We start from the raw sequence: 19,273 nt of genomic DNA on the forward strand, positions 1-19,273 counted from the left end.
TAGAGCTTGCCTAAACAAAATATCTTAAATTTAATATACAGTCATCATGAGAAGTATTAATGCCTGTAGAGACTACGAGAACATCACTAACCACCTCATTCTATTCATTAATCACACTTATCGAAATATTCTCAGATCTGTTACCGTTCTCCATGCCCGTATATTTTGGACAATTTAGCTTCAAGTGGCCAAATTCCTTGCAAAGATTAATGCATGGCTTTTTTCACCAACCTCTGTTATCGACTTGTTTTTCTTGAATTCCTCATCAAATGTCTTCACGAATAGTCGATTCATGATCTTGAACACCCTCAAAATTGAACTTCTTCTTAATCTCGTTTGATAGGAGTGGTAACTTGTGTTTTTTTTGGGTCGGCTATATCTCGTCTTCTTCTAGCTTCATTACATCTTTCCCGAATAGCAGCATTATCATCAAATTGTCATATGAATCGAGAAGTAAGATAAGAACTAATAAAGATGTGCAATTTTTTTCTGTCTTTTCATCAACTATGCGGGGCTAATTTACAATCTCATTGAACACAGTTATGTTTTATAGAAGATTTTTGCCTTCCTATATTTTCAGTAAAAAGGATCGATGCTTCAGATGTAACCTTTTGGCTAAGCTCTTCGACGTGTAGAACCTCTCCAACTTTTCTCATTATTTAGGCATTTATTCTTCCTCTGTAGCTTTGAACATAGTGTCCTCCCACTCGACATCACGCATCTTCGAAGGTCTCATCATTTCCTTTCAATGTCTTAGCAAGGCCCGCTGAATTAGGATGTCCTTCACCATTATTTGTCACAGAGTGAAACTACGCTTTTCATCAAATTTCCAAATCTCATACTTTAAGCATGAGCCCTTCGCCACCATTTTAGATCACCCAACACCTCTAAATGACACCCTGTAAAGTTTGGTCACCCTAGACAAAAATTAAGAAAACTCAAGAAAGAAGCAATAGATCAATCCAATCAAAGTACCCGAATGATACCTGGTCAATATTCAGAAAACAAGAAATACAGGGGAAGAGGAGGAGGAGGAGAAGAAGAGCGAAAGACTGGAGAGAAAAATTCATTTGCTATCCTTTTCTTTATTTTCAAGCTACATATATGCGATTACAATCTTGCTCTCAACCATTCACTAACCTGAGTTAACAACAGATTCTAACTAACTAACTATAGTTCTAACTGTCCTTAACTGTTCCAACTGTCCTTAACTGTTTCATTTACCACTTAGATTTACCATCTTTTCTACCTTCACACATATTCAGACATCCAATGTGGTTGCTTCTTAATTCTCCGGACTCTAACTTGAGATGGGACATTCGTTTCATGAAGCTCTGTTTCTGTTTCTTCATTTGAAGATGTATCAAATTTAAATCAATCCAATACCCCTGGCACCACTTTGTGAAAAATTAGGTGTCAAAATAAAATAAAATTAGGTGTCAAATTTGATCCAATCGGGAGCAAAATACACAAAAGTTGCTTCTTAACCCCAGATTTTGATTTTGCTTCTTCCCTGTAATTGGATTATATCAACATGCCCAACCACAAATCTAAGAGCCTTCTTTTCCCGTGTATCTAGTGGAAAGTTGTCTATAGAGCAGAAAAAATAGGATACTTTTGGCATGGCGTATTTACTCAAGTAACGTGTTTTGTCGCTGGCCGTCGATCTCTTCCGCTCTGGTGAGATATCTTTTATTTTTTGGGGTTTTCATTGATCCCCAAATATGGGTTTTTGGTAGTCTATTGGTGCCTTTATCTCGATTGATTGGGGGATATTAGTTGGAGAGAACTATATATGAACTTGTGATACACTGTGAGTGAATTGTGTATACCGTGTTTGCGTGGTTGCTTGATCTTGAAGGAAAGTTAGGTTATTGGAGTTTTCGACTGCCATTATTTTTAGTAGTAGTGTGATCTGTGATGATTCAAAATGTCTTAGATGCATATGCATGTACTGGTTTTTGTTTCTTTTGAATTAGGGTGAATGTGAATACTATCCACGGTTATTTTAGGCAATAAATAACCTCTAGCCTTTTAGAAAATGGACCCCTTCCTTTAGTATGTTGTTCAAGTTCGTTAAGTGCGTCCTTCATTCCTTTACTGCAACAAAAAGTTTAGAAATGTAATGTAATTTATTTTGTGGCCTTCAAGACACTATACATAAGATTTATAGTTTTGTATTATGGGAAGGCCTAGTGATTGCCTTTCTAGCTAACCATTTTGGCCTTGCTATCACCTAGTGCTGTCTGAAATGTTCAATTGCATGGAAGTGGAATAGTGTTTCCAAAAATTCTTGGACACATTAAACTTTGATTTGTGGAACAAGGTAAATCGTTGGAGGCTAGAACTGGGGGATTTTTTCTTTCAGGAACATAGCTTGGTTTCCTCTTGCTTTTTTGTGCCTATTTCATCTCTGGTTCAACATTGCAACTAACTAAAGCTATATCATCTCTCTCTCTCTCTCTCTCTCTCTCTCTCTCTCTCTCTCTCTATGTTGAAGGGAACATGCTTACTGTGATCAGATGATTACGTAAGAAGTTCTTGATTGCATCCGTTTCTTTCTAGCAAGCCACACAAACCATATTCACTTGGAAGCTCATATGACTACTGACAGGTTGTCAAACAAAACTAAATTACTAAAATATTACAAGGGAATAGCATTCAGGAGCTCTAGCCCCGGACAATCCACTTCTAGGCAGCAGGCCAATATATTTGCCTCGTTATTAGCCAATCTCCTAATTAAAACTTGACATGGTGGCCTTCTACCCAGTCTAGGATTTCCTATATAGCATTAGAAAATCTCCATGGTTACCTCTTCCTCGATGTTAGCCAATGAGTCACATTTAGGGAATCACCTTCCATGATAAACCGATCTAAATCACCAATCTTAGTTATGTAAATCCCGTCCCGTCAAACGTGCCTCCACCTTTCTATCCGTTGCATCTATCACACCTAGCATTTTGTGAAAAGCTTTCGTGATGATGCAGTCCGACCCACAAATGATGCCTCCCTTTCCTACTAGCTATGTGTTTCCAAAGCTGGATCCATATAAGTTTAGCTTGATTAAACCTGGGCGAAGGCTTGCTTGTGTTAATAAAATGTGTTATCTTAGGCATACCTTCAAAGATGTGGTTATTCCTTTCTTTCCACATCACTCAAATCACTGCCAAGAGAGACAATGACCACAATATGCGACCCCTATTGGTCCATGGGCTGAAGGACCACCCCTCAAAAAGGTCAGCAATGTGTTATGGGAAGACCTAGTGCACCTCGAATAGTGCTAGAACACATGACCGGATCCCCCTGATCACCCTGCAATGAATGAAAATGTGATTAACTGTCTCACCTGCCTCAATTCAGAGAGCACAATGGTCGATGATTCTCCTCCGACTACGCACATGATCTACTATCAGGATTTGGTTGAGACAAGCAGTCCAAGCAAACATGTAGACTCATGGCGGGGCCAAAATTTTCCCGATCATGTGAGTAGAGGAGGGATCCGATTGCTGCGTAAGCCAGTGATAGAAAGAATGAACTGAGAACTCCTCATTGTGGTTCCAAATCTATACTCTTCTATTTTCTCCAGACCTTCCTAATAAAGATAGATTTCAAGACTTCAAAATTGGGCCTCTCAAGCTCTGTCAAAGAAAGCTCTACAGAAAGGAATAGACCACATGACACATCCATCCTCCCTAACAAAGCCAGCCTTGGATATTCTGAATAGTTGCATTCTGCCTAGGTTCCACACTTCCAAGCCCGATGTGAATATTTTTCCGAGTGGCTTAGTAGTTTTTGGAGAAAAAAAAATCGATATTGATGCTCATCTTGTGTCTCGCTGCTGAGGATGCTCAACATATTTTGTCAAGAGATACATGGAGCGTAGCTAAACAGCTACACATGATCAGAAGATGGGACGGGAATTCTAATAAGAAACCAACATTCATTACATAATGGATTGAAGTATTTGGGTTGCCACTACCGTGTTGGACTTCTTTCTTGTTTTCAGCCTCAGCGAGCAAGTTAGGGCGCTTATTGTGTGTTCTTCAGGTGACGACAAATCTTTGTTGGCTGGACACTACCTGGATCTAGGTAGAGTTATACTCTGATGTCCCAGTAGGGGCAATAGGCAATATCTTGGAAGTGGAGCTATAGTGTTTTGGCACTGTGTTTTGTATATGGGTACTTTATTGAAAATCTGATGCCGGGTTCCCAAACCCTGCGGATGTTCGGGGATATACCTCCATTGAAACCCATGGTGTGCCTCCCCTGCCAACAAGTTCTCGATCTAGTCCAGTTCCGATTGTTGCGCTTCAAAGGTCGGATTGTCATATAGTTGATAAGGCTCCTTGCAGACGATGTACAACTGCAAAAATCCAGGATACATGTCCTATTAATAAAGTTTGCAAAGGAGTTAATTCCCGAGGAGTTTCTAGATATGTGGAGATATTTCTTGTATATCGCAAGGTATGATAAAAACTAAATTAGGGGTTGGGCCTGTAGTTCAATGGCTGAGACTTGTTTCTCAACCTTGAAGTGTCAGGTTCGATCCCAGCTTACCTACCACAAAAAATGATCAAAACTAAAGTATTAAACATTTCTTTATGCGGGCCTATGAATTATTAAGTTTGAGGTCATGTTTCAGGTTGGGCTAGGCTCAGTTTCTATGGACCTCGGACATATATGATGGGCTCAGAAATGGGTTTTTCTAGTGTGGTCCGGTTATGGACTTATCTAGTCAACGTTTCATAGTTTTTTCTATGGATCCAGGCCATAGACGTTGGAGTATCCGGCCACCAGACCATCCATCTCAACAGCTATGAGTTGAGGGTGAGAAGGTTGCCTAGTCTTGCACCTTGGTATGTCTTAGACCATTGCGGGTCAAGCCATTTGGGTTTTGGATCTATGGTAGCAGTTAGACAGTTCTGTTTTTGCATAGTTACTTCCGTATTTTCTTCTTTTTTTAATTAGCTCATGAGTTGCAAATTAATATGATTGCAATAAAATGTGATGTAGATGTATTTTGAAGGAAAAGTAAGTTTATTAGTTGCTACAAGCAGCATGTGTTAGTACATGTTCGCTTGATTATGAACTTATTGAATGTCTTATTACAATAGTGTATCTACATTTTCATCTATTCCTTTTTATTCTCTCTGACTGTAGGCTGTTGTAATGTGTGGTTGCATTAATTCAATATTTGTAATTATTTTTCTGTGTCTTGTTCAGCCTCCAGTAACGCTATTATCAGGGAATTGGAACTAATTCATCACCTTTTTAATTCATATGTGGAGAAATCTTCCGGCATAATTGAGTAAGTGAATGTATCCCAGTCTTCTATATGGTCTTCAGCATGCCATATAGATTTTCATTATTAAATGTGGAAAGCTTGGGATAACTTCAAGTTTTTTTTTATATTGCAACTATTGTTCATGTTTTATGAGATGTATTGAGTTATTTCTCTGTAAGCTAAATTCCAATCTCATAAACTCTTCCCTTGTTTGAGAATTTTTTACAAAGCATTCCCTTATTTGTAAGTTTGTTCCTTTCTTTATTGTCATTGCAGTTTATTTTAACAAATACTTTTCTTGTTTTTACAGAATACTTCCCTTTATTATTTCATAATGCGTACAATTGAAGAACCATCTCTTTCCTTCTTATCATATGAAATTTCTGACATCCTTTTCAGGAAAATGAAAGCTGAAAAGCAGGGAAATTCTACCCTGGTATTTAACTGTTTTAACCAGATTAATTTGAAAGAAAGCATTCTCTTATTTCTTGCATTTATAGATGGCTTGTTATTCATGTGATGTACCCTTTAGTTCTCAGCTGTTAAGTACTTGCATGAGAAAACCAAATCATAAATTCATGAATTTTACCATTGTTTCTCCCAACATTCCACCTCTCAACAACAGGAAGCGAGGCGAAGGGGCCTAAAAGGACTACGAGCTGACACTAGGCACTCCCAGAACTGGAGAAAGAGGTACGAGTTAAGATTATCTCAGCATTGCTATAGTCTGTTTTTTTCTATATCCAAGAATGTTGAACTTGGTTCTCCCTGATGGGAATTTTTTTCAGTCTATATGCTGATATTTTGTTGTTAAAACTTTGAAAAGGTCAGGAAGCTACATAATTTCTTGGATTTCTATTCATATGCATTTCGATACTGCCTAACAGGTGTACTACTTTTTTCAGCTAGTAATTTTCTGGACTGAGATAGGATGGGTCACTTCTGTTCCATATACTTAGCTTGTGAATTTTAATGTTATTTTCGCAGAGGAGAAGCAAAAGAGTATAGACATTGAGAGCATCTGTGAATTGCTGGATCTTATTTTAGGGTCCCAGTACTAAAATTCATTGTTTACAGAATTTGAAAAATGAAATTCTTCAAGGACATGGTTCGCCACCATGGAAAAATATTCCATGAAATATTTGTGGGGCCAATTGTGAGAGATGGGCAGGAGATGAGGAGACTTGAGAGGATGGGAGAGAGAGGAGCATGAAAACACACAAAAAAACAATTCTAAACAGGTATTTTCTTTTTACTGGATTTTATGGATTTTAGATGTCATCTCTACTCCCGCCCACTCAATTCTCTCCCCCCTCAGCTCCTTCCTTCTCAGGCCCTCTCACCCAGTTGGGCCCACGAATATTCCATGGAATAATTTGTCATCCTTACCAAACATGGCCTAAACCTAACTATGACCACTTTTACATGCCAAAAAACTAATTATTAATGGCTAACCAAGAAACTGTATAGTAATGGCTATCCAGTTTCAGATGCTCCCATGGTCTCATCTTTCCTCTTGTTTCAGACCCTCTTTTATGTATTTGTGTACTGCAGTAATAGTCATATTTGCTTCGTAGTCATGAGCAAAGTCTCCCATCTTTCCAGAATGAATTCAAGCTCTCTGCTTCAATAATTTCTTAAATCTTCCAGCATCGTTATTGGCATCTCTTACTTGTAAGTTATAACCATGTTCTGCATTTCTTCTTCTCTTTCACATACTTGTATGGGTAAAGATATCTCAAAAAATTATTTGGTGTATAATCTTCCAAAGAGGCCTTTTCTTCAGAAAATGTCGATCTTGGGTTTGATGGAAAAACACAAAATAATGGAGAAAGAAAACGAGCACAGGGGTTGAGAAGATGCAATTTGTACTGAATACAACAGATTGGTTCTGTTGTATGCAAAAATTAGAAAGTACATGATACAGTCTACAACCAAGTTCTCATATAAAATTCCAACCCAAATCTTAGTGCAAAATTTTCACCTAAACTTGGAACTAGGTGATTTTCATAATTTAAAAGGGATTTGCTAGGGATTTCCGTATAAAGAAAGTTCGCAGCTGGCTGTTGCATGAGAGAGCAGCTACACCGGACCACGCTTCCGCGAATTTTGTCTCATTCATTTAATTCATTGTCTTATACATATAATTCACCTGAGTGGGCTGCTCTCACACGCAACAGCCAGTCGCTAAATTCCTTTCTTCTAAAGTCTCTAGCTAAAAGAAACCAATTATGGAGAAGCAGTGAAGAAAGAAAATAAGAGTTGAGGCCATTCATTAGCTAAAAAATAATAAAAGAATATGAAAAGACACCAGCCAGGTTTTAGATGAAAGGAAGGAGGAATTTCCTTGTAGGAATAGCCTTCTAAACTATTTTAGATAATACGAGACCACCAACGCCTACCAAAAGATTCTGACCTTACGAATAGTAACTGATGAAATAATAAAAGACAAGGTGAGTGAGACAGGTAGATCAGAATGCCCCTGCTCCCTCCGTTTCTCAAAATCTCTACTTTCAGTAAGCAAAAGTTGATTTTCTGAAGTTAGGGTTTGGGCAAGTCTGAGAATGACAGTAGTTGAAAAACGTGTCCTGAGGCCAACCTTCATTTCGGATGTTGACAATCGATTTTGAGTCCAATAATCAGTTTTCAACTCAAAATCAATTCTCAAAATGCAAAACCAACAGGGCGCAAAAGATTTGGCATTTTGCCCCCATTCGGAAGGATGTGCCACTGGCGTTAGTAGGATAGGGAAGCCCACACAAGAGAAAGGAAAAAATCTCCCTTCTATACCACACGTTCGGTCAAAGAGAAACTTAAAAAAAGAGAACACGAGTCTATTTTTGCCTTTAATTAATCTTCTTTGCTAGACTAGATCAAAGCTTCCGCGAAGAAAATTTACAGAAATCACTGCTCACTCCCTACATTTTCTCAAGCAGCAGTTAGAAACGAGAAAAAGCAGGAAAATAAAGAAAGAATCTGTATTTTCTTTTCTTCTATATTTAGAAACCCTCATTTCACACCAGACCACTAAAGCTTCAAGGACGAGGATGGTAGGAGCAAAGAAGGGGTTGGAGAACGTCTCCAAGAAGAAACAGTAGAAGAAACAAACCTATTTGAATTGCTCCTCAGTTTCTTCCTCTCTACTTTAATAACCTTATTATTATCTTCAGATCTACGCCCCACAGTAGCCCCTTGAAGACCAATTGGAAGAACACAGTTACAGAGCAAACCTTCAAAACAAAAAATATATAAACATACAAAAGATCAAAACGCAAAACAAAAAAAATAAAAAAAATAGAGAGATTCTAAAATTCAGATCTTGTGTTTTTCTTACCGATTTTGGCCAGGCGGTTTACCCAACGAGGGATCGGCTTTCCGGTAAGACGCAGGCACGTGTCGTTGCAGAAATGGTTGCAGTTTTTTGTTATGACGTGGTAGGTATTGCCTGTGTATTCCTCTGCAAGCTTGTCCATAAAGGATCCGATCCGACCTCTTTAGGTCCGAGATCTGTTCGTCCGATCAGGATCGATTTCCGGAAAGTAAATCCAGGGCATTGCTTTGGCTCTCCTTCAAAAATCCCTGTCGCTGGAGACTCGTGCTCTCCGAAAGCGTATTCCACTCCATGAACTAAAAAGAAAAAGAAAAGGAGAAGCAAACCCTAAGTTAGTAGATCTGACTCGTAAATGCGTAGAATGACAAAAGAAACACGGAAAAGGAGAAAAAAAAGAACTAGATCTATCAATCGCTGTAATCTGCATTCCGATCGTTTTTCGAAGGTTCCCGGCTCAGATCTGACTGGAGAACGTACGGATCAAAATTAGAAAAATACGATCCGCGGTACGTTATCTTGTTCCGATTCCGAAGATCAATAATCGGAAGACAAAACGCAAAAAAAATGAGATTGAGAAGCGATTCCCGGCGAGAAAACGTTGTGAGGAGAATCTGATTAATGGAGGAAAACTCACCTTGGACGCCGGAATGGTAGATCCCGAGGCCGAGCCAATAGGCATAGCCATTGATTGGCGTGAGATCGTAGACGTTGAGATACACGGGAACAGATCCCGTTTTCCCCTTCGTAGAGAGGCATTTTATGAGCATCTTTAGAAATCGTAGATGAAGAAAGAATCTAGAGAAGGGAGATTTCGAAGAGGAATAGAAAAAATACAGGTGTTTGCCCTAAAACAAAGAGAGAGGAGGAGAAGGAAAAGGACTTTTCGGGAAAAGAGAGTGAGAAAGGAATTTCCAATTTCCCGTGTTTTTTTTTTTCGCTTCTTTTGCCTGTCTCGAAACGCTTTCCTTTGTTCACATAGAAAGCTCCGCCTCTTCTCCACTGTTTCCAAGTTCCAACCCTCCTCGTCTTACACAGTTATCTCTCCCGATATATAATGCGAAAAGGGTGGCCAAGGAAAGAAAAGGGAGCGAATATACCAATACCCTAGGTTTTTTATGAAATTACGAAACTAGTCTAATCTTTGATGTCCTTTTAAATTTTAATCATCTACAAATGGGATATTCGCCCCTTTTGTTCCCCTCCCACCTACCTCTAGTCATAAATCGTAATACACTGCGGGTGGCCCAGGGAACAAAAGGGGATGAATATGTCACCTTCTTGATGATGGTTCCATACTTCCATCTGATGTTATCTTGGGATTGAATATCGACCGTCAAATAAAAATGATCATATGATCGGCTTGCTACCGGCAACCAAGGTCTGCTACCACGTGTGCAAAAAATTACCTTCTTGATGAGTTTTCCACAGTTAAACAGAGAAGGTGTCGTGGCAATAACTGATTACTAAGTTTCGTTTCTGGTTATAAAATCATCACCCCTACCATATAGATCATTGAAAATATTTATTTCCTTCTCACTCTTTACAATCAGATTATTTAATACATAGTTATAAAGTTGAAAAATTAGGAAAATCAGATTCTTGTGAAAGAGAGCAGTTTAGTATATAAATATAGATTGTGGTCATTAAGGCCACGTCTGCATACCTCATGCTTTTTTATTTGGATACAAAATACATTAGGGGCGGAGCTAGGAATTACACTTGGGGGGCCGTGACTAGGGGCGGAGCCCCATGTATCATAAGGGGGCAGCTGCCCCCCTTGAGTTGGTCTTTTCTAATACAAAATCACTCCTTAATGCCTCAGGGCTTTGGATAGGATTGCCACCCTGTTTTTTTGCCAAAAAAAAACAATGGTCAAATTTCAAACTTTTAGGAGCACAGGTAGGGGTGGCAACGGTTCGGTTTGACCCCCAAACCGAACTGAACCGAAATTTGAATTGCTTTCGTTCTACCGAACCGAAATTTGAATTTTCGGTTCGGTTTCGATTCGGTTCGGCCAATTTCGTCACCCCTTAGTCATAATCATTGGAAATCGAGGGCAACGGTTCGGTTTGAAATTTGAATCGGTTTGGGAAACCAAACCAAAATTTGAATCGGTTTGGTTTTACCAAACCGAAACCGAATTTCCGGTTCGGTTGGATTGCCACCCCTAAGCACAGGGGAAGGGTTTGTGCGGTAGAGTTAGGAGGATAAAGACAAATTTCCTTTAACTTTCTTGCAATTGATAAGCTGCCATTATTTTGTAACAATAACTACAAAATTGCCTTCCAAAGTCCACTTTTTAATTTTTATGATCAACGGTAGAAGAAAAAAGAATTCTGGGGTTTAAAGAGGAAAAATATGTATATGAAATCAAGACCATTGATCTTGTAAAAATATCCTCCAATGGCCCACATGGTCTTGGTACCACGCTAAATGGATACCCAACAAATTTTGAAATTTGATTTGACTCTTGACAGATTATTGGCCTCAGTTTTGGAATTTTTCCTACTGTAGAATACTTTTCCACCTTATGCATAGCTTGGATGGGGCCCATCATTTCATACCATGTTTTCATGGTGTGCAGCCCACCATCTCCACCAAAACCCATGTATGTAGCGGGGCCCACTATTTAGTTACAATTTATTAAGAAAAATAAGTTCATTGTACTTACTACTAAGAATATATGTGGTAAAATGGAGAAATACGCGCAATTTTCTTAATACTCTTCAAACAACTTCATAAATATGTTCTAGAAGCATTCGTCTCACCTAATAATTCGCAAATCCAATCTTCATAACTATAATATATCAAAACATGAAAAATCGCCGAATAAAATTGAGCCAATTTTCTGTAGGCAAAAAAATATAAATGTTTTTTAAATTGGAAGTCATTTGAATTGGAATTAAGTGTGAATTTAATTTCTTTAATAAATAATAATTTTTGATTATTTTATAACAACTACGTTTTGGCCCCCTTAGAGAAAATTCTTGGCTCCACCCCTGGCCGTGACCACTAAACTAGCTACTCTTGCATGTACAACCATGCAACATAAAAAGGATTTTGCAAGTCATTTCGCGGGGGGGGGGCGCTCATGCTATATGTGCCTCCGCTCATGAAATACATCAATCATCGTCATGCTCATGTTGTACGAGAGACAGCGAGGGAGGGAGGTCTCGCTGGTGCTGCAGTAAGGTCGAGGAGCAGCGAGGGTAAAGGTAATTCCGACAAATATTGATTTCCAAATAATGTCTTGCAGTAAAGATTTGAAAATCGGATTTTTTAAATTGTTGTAGCTGATTTGGAAATCTAAAGATCTGATCCAATCCCAAATCTCAGCTACTCATGTTGTACAAGAGAGAGCGAGGGAGGGACGTCTCGCTGCTGCTGCAAGGTTGAGGAGCAGCGAGGGTGAAGGTAATTCCGACAAATATTGATTTTCAAATAATGTCTTGCAGTAAAGATTTGATAATCGGATTTTTTTTAATTGTTGTAGCTGATTTGGAAATCTAAAGATCTTATCCAATCCCAAATCTCAGCTACTCATGTTGTACAAGAGAGAGCGAGGGAGGGACGTCTCGCTGCTGCTGCAAGGTCGAGGAGCAGCGAGGGTGAAGGTAATTCCGACAAATATTGATTCCCAAATAATGTCTTGCAGAAAAAGATTTGAAAGTCGGATTTTTTTTTCATTGTTGTAACTAATTTGGAAATCTAAGGATCTGATCCAATTCCAAATCTCAATTGCAAATGTGAGAATCCAAATCTAAATCTTGTGGGTATCCAAACGTGGCCTAAAAAATATCTATCATGGGTAATTTGCACACATATATCGTAAGAATGGGTTTGTAAAAATCACTTAAATGTGGTGATTCTATTTGTAAATTGACAAACAAGAAGACTGCTTTTGCAAATAATGTAGAGTAGGGGATTTCTTTTGCAAAATCTCATTCTCCACTTTAACATTCGCATGATCGTTAAGTACATTTATCGCTAAATTAGGATGCGACTTTAGGTTTTGTTACAACACATTTTTTTTTAAAATTATTATTTATAGCGTGATATACAAATAATACAGGAAAAATTAATGGATTTTCACATTTACTTCAAAATTTTCAGTGAAATTCATGAAATGTGAGAATTTGAGAACGAGAAATGGTTGGTACAAACAGATCTGCAGATGATTTCTAAACATGAAAACATGGTCTTGTGTACAAGTGTTGAAGGTGCACTTCCTGACCTTCCATCTACGAGTAGTGCTCAATTTGAATTTGTCAACATATTTTGAAGTTTAAAGTCGGGCATAACAGATTTTGAGTTTTGAGATTTTTCCAAGAATTTTTTAATTATTCTCCTTTTGGATTGTAATTTTTTTCAGATAAAGTTTGGAAAGGATACATATTTTTAAAATTACCATCGTTTTTTACAAATGAAAAAAACAATCAAATCAATTTTAATTAGTTGTACATTCAATTTATGATGATATCCCTCAAAATTAAGGGAAGTGATATTTACGCCCCTTTTCATCACCAGGGACACCCAGCGTCAGTGTATCAATGGCAAAAGGGGGGCTCATGTACTTTATGTCAGAAAAATCCAGAGGCTTGGATTGCACAGTACAGTGGCAAATGGGTGTCTCTGGTGATAAAAGGGGCGTAAATATCATTTCCCAAAAATTAATCATAATTAAATTATTTCCTTCTAATTCGTGAACAGAAACATTTTTCCCAAGAGAAAAAATTTACCCTCAGAAATATTTTTCTTGCAATCCAAACAGGGTGAGATTGACCAAAATCCAATACAAACAGGGATTGTCCTTTATGACTGGGGCCATTGATCTAATGAACCATCACCGCGCGACATCCAAGACTAAGGTGGAACAAAGATCTCATTTTTGCCAAACCCAGACGACAAAAAATCAATAGCTTAAATACATAGTTAGGATATCTTTTACATAATGCTTGATCAATGGTCGTGGATGAAGGTGAGATAAAGCCAAGGTTTAAATTTTGGTTTCAGCACCTAATTCTGTTGGGACCCAACTGAAATCCGAAATTTGGTATTTCGTGAAATTCCAAATTTCAAAAAATTTCGGTTTCCGTCCCTACCGAAATCCGAAATTTCTGTCGAAATTTAAAACATTGATAAAGCCAAGGCCAATATGGGGAACTTGTGGCACTAGGTTCATTCGTATCATGGTCTTTAACGAAAACGATGCTCGTCTTAAGAGATATTCCATTTCAATTACTTATAGATGTATGTAAGTAAATTAGGATATTTATGCCTACGTCATTCAAAAAATGGAAGGTAGGGTCCACTAGGTTGAGGCTCTTAAAAGGTCAGAGGTGGCACCTGTTAGGGTTATTAGGGTTTAAGCAGGATGCTTAAAGCATTACACCCAAGGTATCTAGTTTGGAATTATCTTTAACCCCATCTCCCCCACAGTTTTGAATATTCGATCTTTGTTCAGTCCCTTCGTAAGAGCATCGGTCATATTATCCTTCGATCTCACATCAACCAAAGTGATAATACCTTGTTCTAGAAGATAATTCAGCGTGGCATGTTTCAGCCTGACATGTCTCCTCTTACCATTAAAGAGTGAGTTTTTCACAATCGTAATTGTAGCTTGATTATCACAGAACAAACTTAAAGAGTTAATCTTTAAATGGGTCAATGGAATGTCAAGGATCAGATCTCTTATCCACTCTGCTTCATCTCCTGTAGAGGCTAAAGCATAAAGTTCCGATTCCATAGATGACAGAGCAATACAAGTCTGTCTCTTTGACTTCCATGCAACAGCGGCTCCACCCAGTGTAAAAACATAACCACTGGTAGATTTACTGTCTCCTAATTCTGAGCCCCATGATGCATCAGAATACCCTTCCAGGATAGGAGGATGGCCAGTATAACATAGAGCATATCCTTGAGTACCCTTAAGGTATCTCATCAGCCTCATAAGGGCATCCCAGTGCTCATGGCCAGGATTACTATTGAAACGACTCAGCATGCCAACTGTAAAGGCTATGTCTGGTCTAGTGCAACTCATAGCATACATGAGACTACCAATCAGTTTAGAATAATCTAACTGATTCACACTGTCTCCTTCATTAGAGATCAGCTTCTTGGTATAATCAAATGGTGTCTCAATCGGTTTACACTCACTGTATCCCCATGTAGAAAGTAGTTTTTCAATATGGGCTTGGCTAAGAGTAATCCCTTGCCTTTCAAAACTTACTTTCATACCAAGAATGATGTCAACCACACCAAGATCTTTCATGTCGAATTCTTGAGCCAAAGTGGTTTTCACGTCACTCACTACAGAGAGATCGGAACCAAGAATCAACATATCGTCTACATACAAACAAATAATCGTAACCTTATTCGACACAGAACGATAGTAAAGGTATTTATCTGAGTAACTGGTCTGAAAACCAAAGCTCTTTACTACCTTGTCAAATTTTTGATGCCACAATTTAGGTGCTTGTTTAAGACCATACAAAGATTTGTGTAACTTACAAACTCTGTTCTCGAAACCTTCCATGACAAACCCTTCAGGTTGGTTCATGTAGATTTCCTCTGTGAGGTCTCCATTAAGGAAAGCCGTTTTTACATCCATTTGATGCACAACATACTTCTCAATAGAAGCCAAAGCAAGAAGAATTCTTATCGTTGCCAAATGACAGACCTGTGAGTAAACATCAAAGTAGTTTATCCCACTGACTTGAGTATAGCCCTTAGCTACTAAACGTGCTTTATACCGAGCTATGGATCCGTCAGGATTAAGTTTCTTCTTCAAAATCCACTTACAGCCCACAGTCTTAGCCCCTTTTGGCAAATCGACTAGCTGCCAAGTTTGATTTTGTAGCAGAGAGCTCATTTCATCATCAATGGCTTCTGCCCACAACAAAGAGTCCCTAGATCTCATCGCTTCCTTATAGGTTGATGGATCATTCTCTATATGGTAGGTCACAAAGTCCTCACCAAAGTTCTTGGGTACTCTATCTCTTGTAGAAACTCTTAAAGGTTATGATGTAGAAATCAGTGTAGGACAGGTGTCAGAAGTATTCTGTTCAAACTCTACATGCGATTCTGTAACCATCTCAGTATCGCCAGGTAGGTTCAAACCATGATCTCTGAGGAATTTATTCTCAAAGAATACTGCATCTCTAGATTCTATAACCAAATTGGTAGATAGATCCAAAAACCGATCAGCAGCACTATCTTCTGCACCACCTAGATAAACACAAGTGTTGGTTCTAGGTCCTACCTTGGGTCTCCTAGGGTCTTGTATCCGCACATAAGCAATACAGCCCCAAGTCTTAAGAGTGTCATATCTACAAGGATGGTTATGCCATAACTCATAAGGAGTAGAGGGCAACTTAGAGTGTGGTACTCTATTCAGGATGTGATTTGCAGTTAAAGCTGCTTCTCCCCAATAGCTAGTAGGCATGCCAGCTGTCAATAACATAGAGTTTAACATTTCAGTTAACGTCCGGTTCTTACGTTCAGCTATGCCATTAGATTGAGGTGAGTAAGGAGCAGTAGTTTCAAGTATTATGCCCTGAGAGGCACAGAATTTCTTGAACTCTGTCAAAGTGTATTCTCCTCCTCTATCACTCCTAAATCGCTTAATTTTCAAGTTCAATTGATTTTCAACACGATTCTTGAAAATTTTAAATTTATCAAAAGCTTCATCTTTCGATTTTAGGAGATAAATATGACAATATCGAGAAAAATCGTCTATAAAAGTGATTAAATACTTCCGACCACCTCGAGTAGTGAAACTTTTAAAGTCACAGAGGTCAAAATGTATTAACTCAAGAAGTTGTGTGCTCCTAGAAACCGAACGAAAAGGTTTTCTAGTGATCTTGGTTTGTGCACACACTTCACATTTGTCAAATCTAATCGATGTATCTAAAGGTATATTATAAGTTTTAGCAAGTTTGACCATTTTCCTATAGTTCACATGTCCCAATCTAGTGTGTAACTGTGGTACCCTGATCCCGCGAGAGGGGTGTGGGGCGCGAGCCGCCGCTCTCTCTCTCTTGGTCTCTCGTATCCACGCGATTGGCGTGTGCATTTTATTGTTGATTTGAATTAATCTTTCCTGTGAACTTGGGATCACTAAGGCAATCCGAATTCCACACGAAAGAGACTGACAGAGTCGCCACCTAGATGTGGGATCTAGGACCCGTAATTAACCAGAAATCTAGACTCGCTACCTGGTTACGAGAATGGAAGGTATGGGGAGTTATCCACCACATGCACCATTCTTGCCCGATAATCGGTCTTCGATTCCAAAAGCTAACTCTTTTAAATTTATTTTAAATGGCTCATTCAACTCTATGTTAATGTGCGAACTAAGTGACATGCATCCTATGATCTAATTTCAATGTGAATCCTAAATGTGTATCTTGATTTATTAATTTGTCTGGATTCAATCTAAGTGAAAGTTCTCCTAAAATTCTAATTTCATGGAAAGTCCTAAGTGATTTGATTAAGCATTTACAAGAAAATTAATATACAAAACACCACAATTTGTTTGTGGTGCCGACTCGCGGGTGGTATGCCATCAGACATCCAAGCTGCCTACGTACCCAAGCCTCACTGGGATCAGAGTCGACGTAGTTCGGTGCACTTAAGCTAAGCTACATATGCCTAACTCAACTAGGACACCGATCTAGACGGGATTGACTGTTTCAACAGTTTTAAGAAAAGTTATTTAATTCAAGTTGAGGATTTTATTATCTTAGGATTTCATCGAAGATGCTATATGATTCTTATCTAAATGCAAGTTGTCCCTTAGACTAATGCAGGTAATCTACATCCTAGGTAACTAGGCTTGTCCTAGGGAAAAGATTGGGTGACTAGTGTAACTAGACCTATGGCACGGTTGCTATACATAGCAAACGTCTGTGATGAGGCTGGACTCCTAACTCTAAGACTCCCTAAAACTTAGGACACGACACGACACCAGTGTTCCTAAAGTGGGCTCTAATGGTTCTTAAGACGGAAACCATAATCCAATGGTTCCGAGAGACACAAGACAAATCGATTTAAATTCTCGAGGTTAATGAATTTTAGATTTCAAGGATTTTCAGTTTTTGGACATTCAAGGATTACCAATGGTTCTAGGGTTCACCAGTTTCGGCCCAGAATAGCATCCAAGGAAGGGAATCGTGCGTTCTTTCCTTGCGCAATTTAATAATTAGGTTATAACATCTTATTGCCTGGCATATCTCAGGATTTTCGTGGACAGTGAACCTCGGAGCCAACAACGTGCTATAGCTTAAGTATTCAAATTGTCAAAGATCGGTTGCAATTGGGATACGATTATGGATGCATTGGCCATTTTTCCAGGGAAATCTAAAGATCCTAAGATTTCTGTTTCAATGGATTAATGATTTAATATATGACAGAGATTTAAGGTTCTTTAGAGATTTTCAGGTGATTTTCAATTAATTTCGGATTTTCAATGGATTTTATCAATTTTAAGCATATGAGTGATTTTACAAGTAAAATTATTGCAAACGAATTCGAAATGAGTTGAAACTTATACAGAAGCAAGATATGATGAGATGTAGCTTTCTGGAAGATTTTTACAGATTTTTACATTAAGCTCAAATTTAATTTTGATTTAACAATTAATTGACCAGATTGCAAAAATAACACAGAAACTACTAGAAATAGAAATCTAAATTCCATGAAATTTCTACATTAGTAAGATATAAGTAAAAGTAGCATGCTGTGAGATTTTCATGAATTTAGAAAACTATTTACTATCAGTTTCGGATTTTTCAATTGTTAGGCCAGATTATGAATTAACACTACATCCCATGTAAAACAAGATCCAAAGTAATTGAAACGTTTACAGAAGCAAGAAATATGAAATATAAGACTACTGTAAAAATTTTAAGAATTTTCTTTGTGATCTGATGTCAGTAAAAATTCCCCCAAAATCTGCTGATTTTCAAAGAAAGCATAAAATTATATACCAAACAAAATCCAAAAATTCTCACAAATTCATGGTAGAATGTATCATTATCATATTATTTTCCCACGAAATGTCATTATTTTTAGAATCTGTTTAGTATATCGTTTAGTTTTCTTTGTTAAAAATCATGCAAAAATCCGAAAATATACCAAATAATTCTAAAAAAATTCCGAAAACGGTGTACCTACCTGTGATCGAAATCCTCGCCGAATCCGAGAGCCAAAAAACTCGAAAATCCCGCCTCCGTGCGATTGCTTCCGCTTTCTTTCTCTTTTTCCTTCTTTTTTTGTTTCTTTTTCTTCTTTTCTTGTTTCTTTTTCTTCTTCTTTTTTCTTTTCAACCCCACATAGCAACTTTGTTAGAACACATGATAGAAGAGAAATGAGTTGTCTTCCCTTACTCCCCCTCATTGAACCATTTATAGCAAAGGAATGGGAGGGTGGTGGCCACCATTGTGGACTTATTCCATGGTAGGTGGCCACCATTGTGGACATATTCCATGGTAGGTGGCCACCATTGTGGACATTGAATTTTGACATGTGTGTGGCCCCATGCATGTTTTTTAAAGTCCTTTTGAGTAGGTAAAAGATAACCCAAGTGGGTCCCATATGTGACCAAATTCCCAATTGTGCATAAAATCATATGCCCCACTCCAAAGTATGATCGGAAC

General features: G+C 38.2%; 1 pseudogene across 1 annotated transcript; it reads right to left on the reverse strand.

The window, feature by feature from the left end:
• Window positions 1-8,097: 8,097 nt before the first annotated feature.
• LOC143849861 (deSI-like protein At4g17486) lies at window positions 8,098-9,659 on the reverse strand (annotated as a pseudogene). Its single transcript, XR_013235887.1, has 3 exons — window positions 9,250-9,659; window positions 8,619-8,911; window positions 8,098-8,514 (listed from the first exon to the last, which is right to left on the reverse strand). The product of XR_013235887.1 is annotated as a deSI-like protein At4g17486 (transcript).
• Window positions 9,660-19,273: the final 9,614 nt, after the last annotated feature.

The sequence above is a fragment of the Tasmannia lanceolata genome, unplaced genomic scaffold, assembly GCF_043159265.1.
Source record: "Tasmannia lanceolata isolate RefF3 unplaced genomic scaffold, GAP_Taslan_0.1 ptg000018l, whole genome shotgun sequence".
In the NCBI taxonomy this organism is placed as follows: Eukaryota; Viridiplantae; Streptophyta; class Magnoliopsida; order Canellales; family Winteraceae; genus Tasmannia; species Tasmannia lanceolata.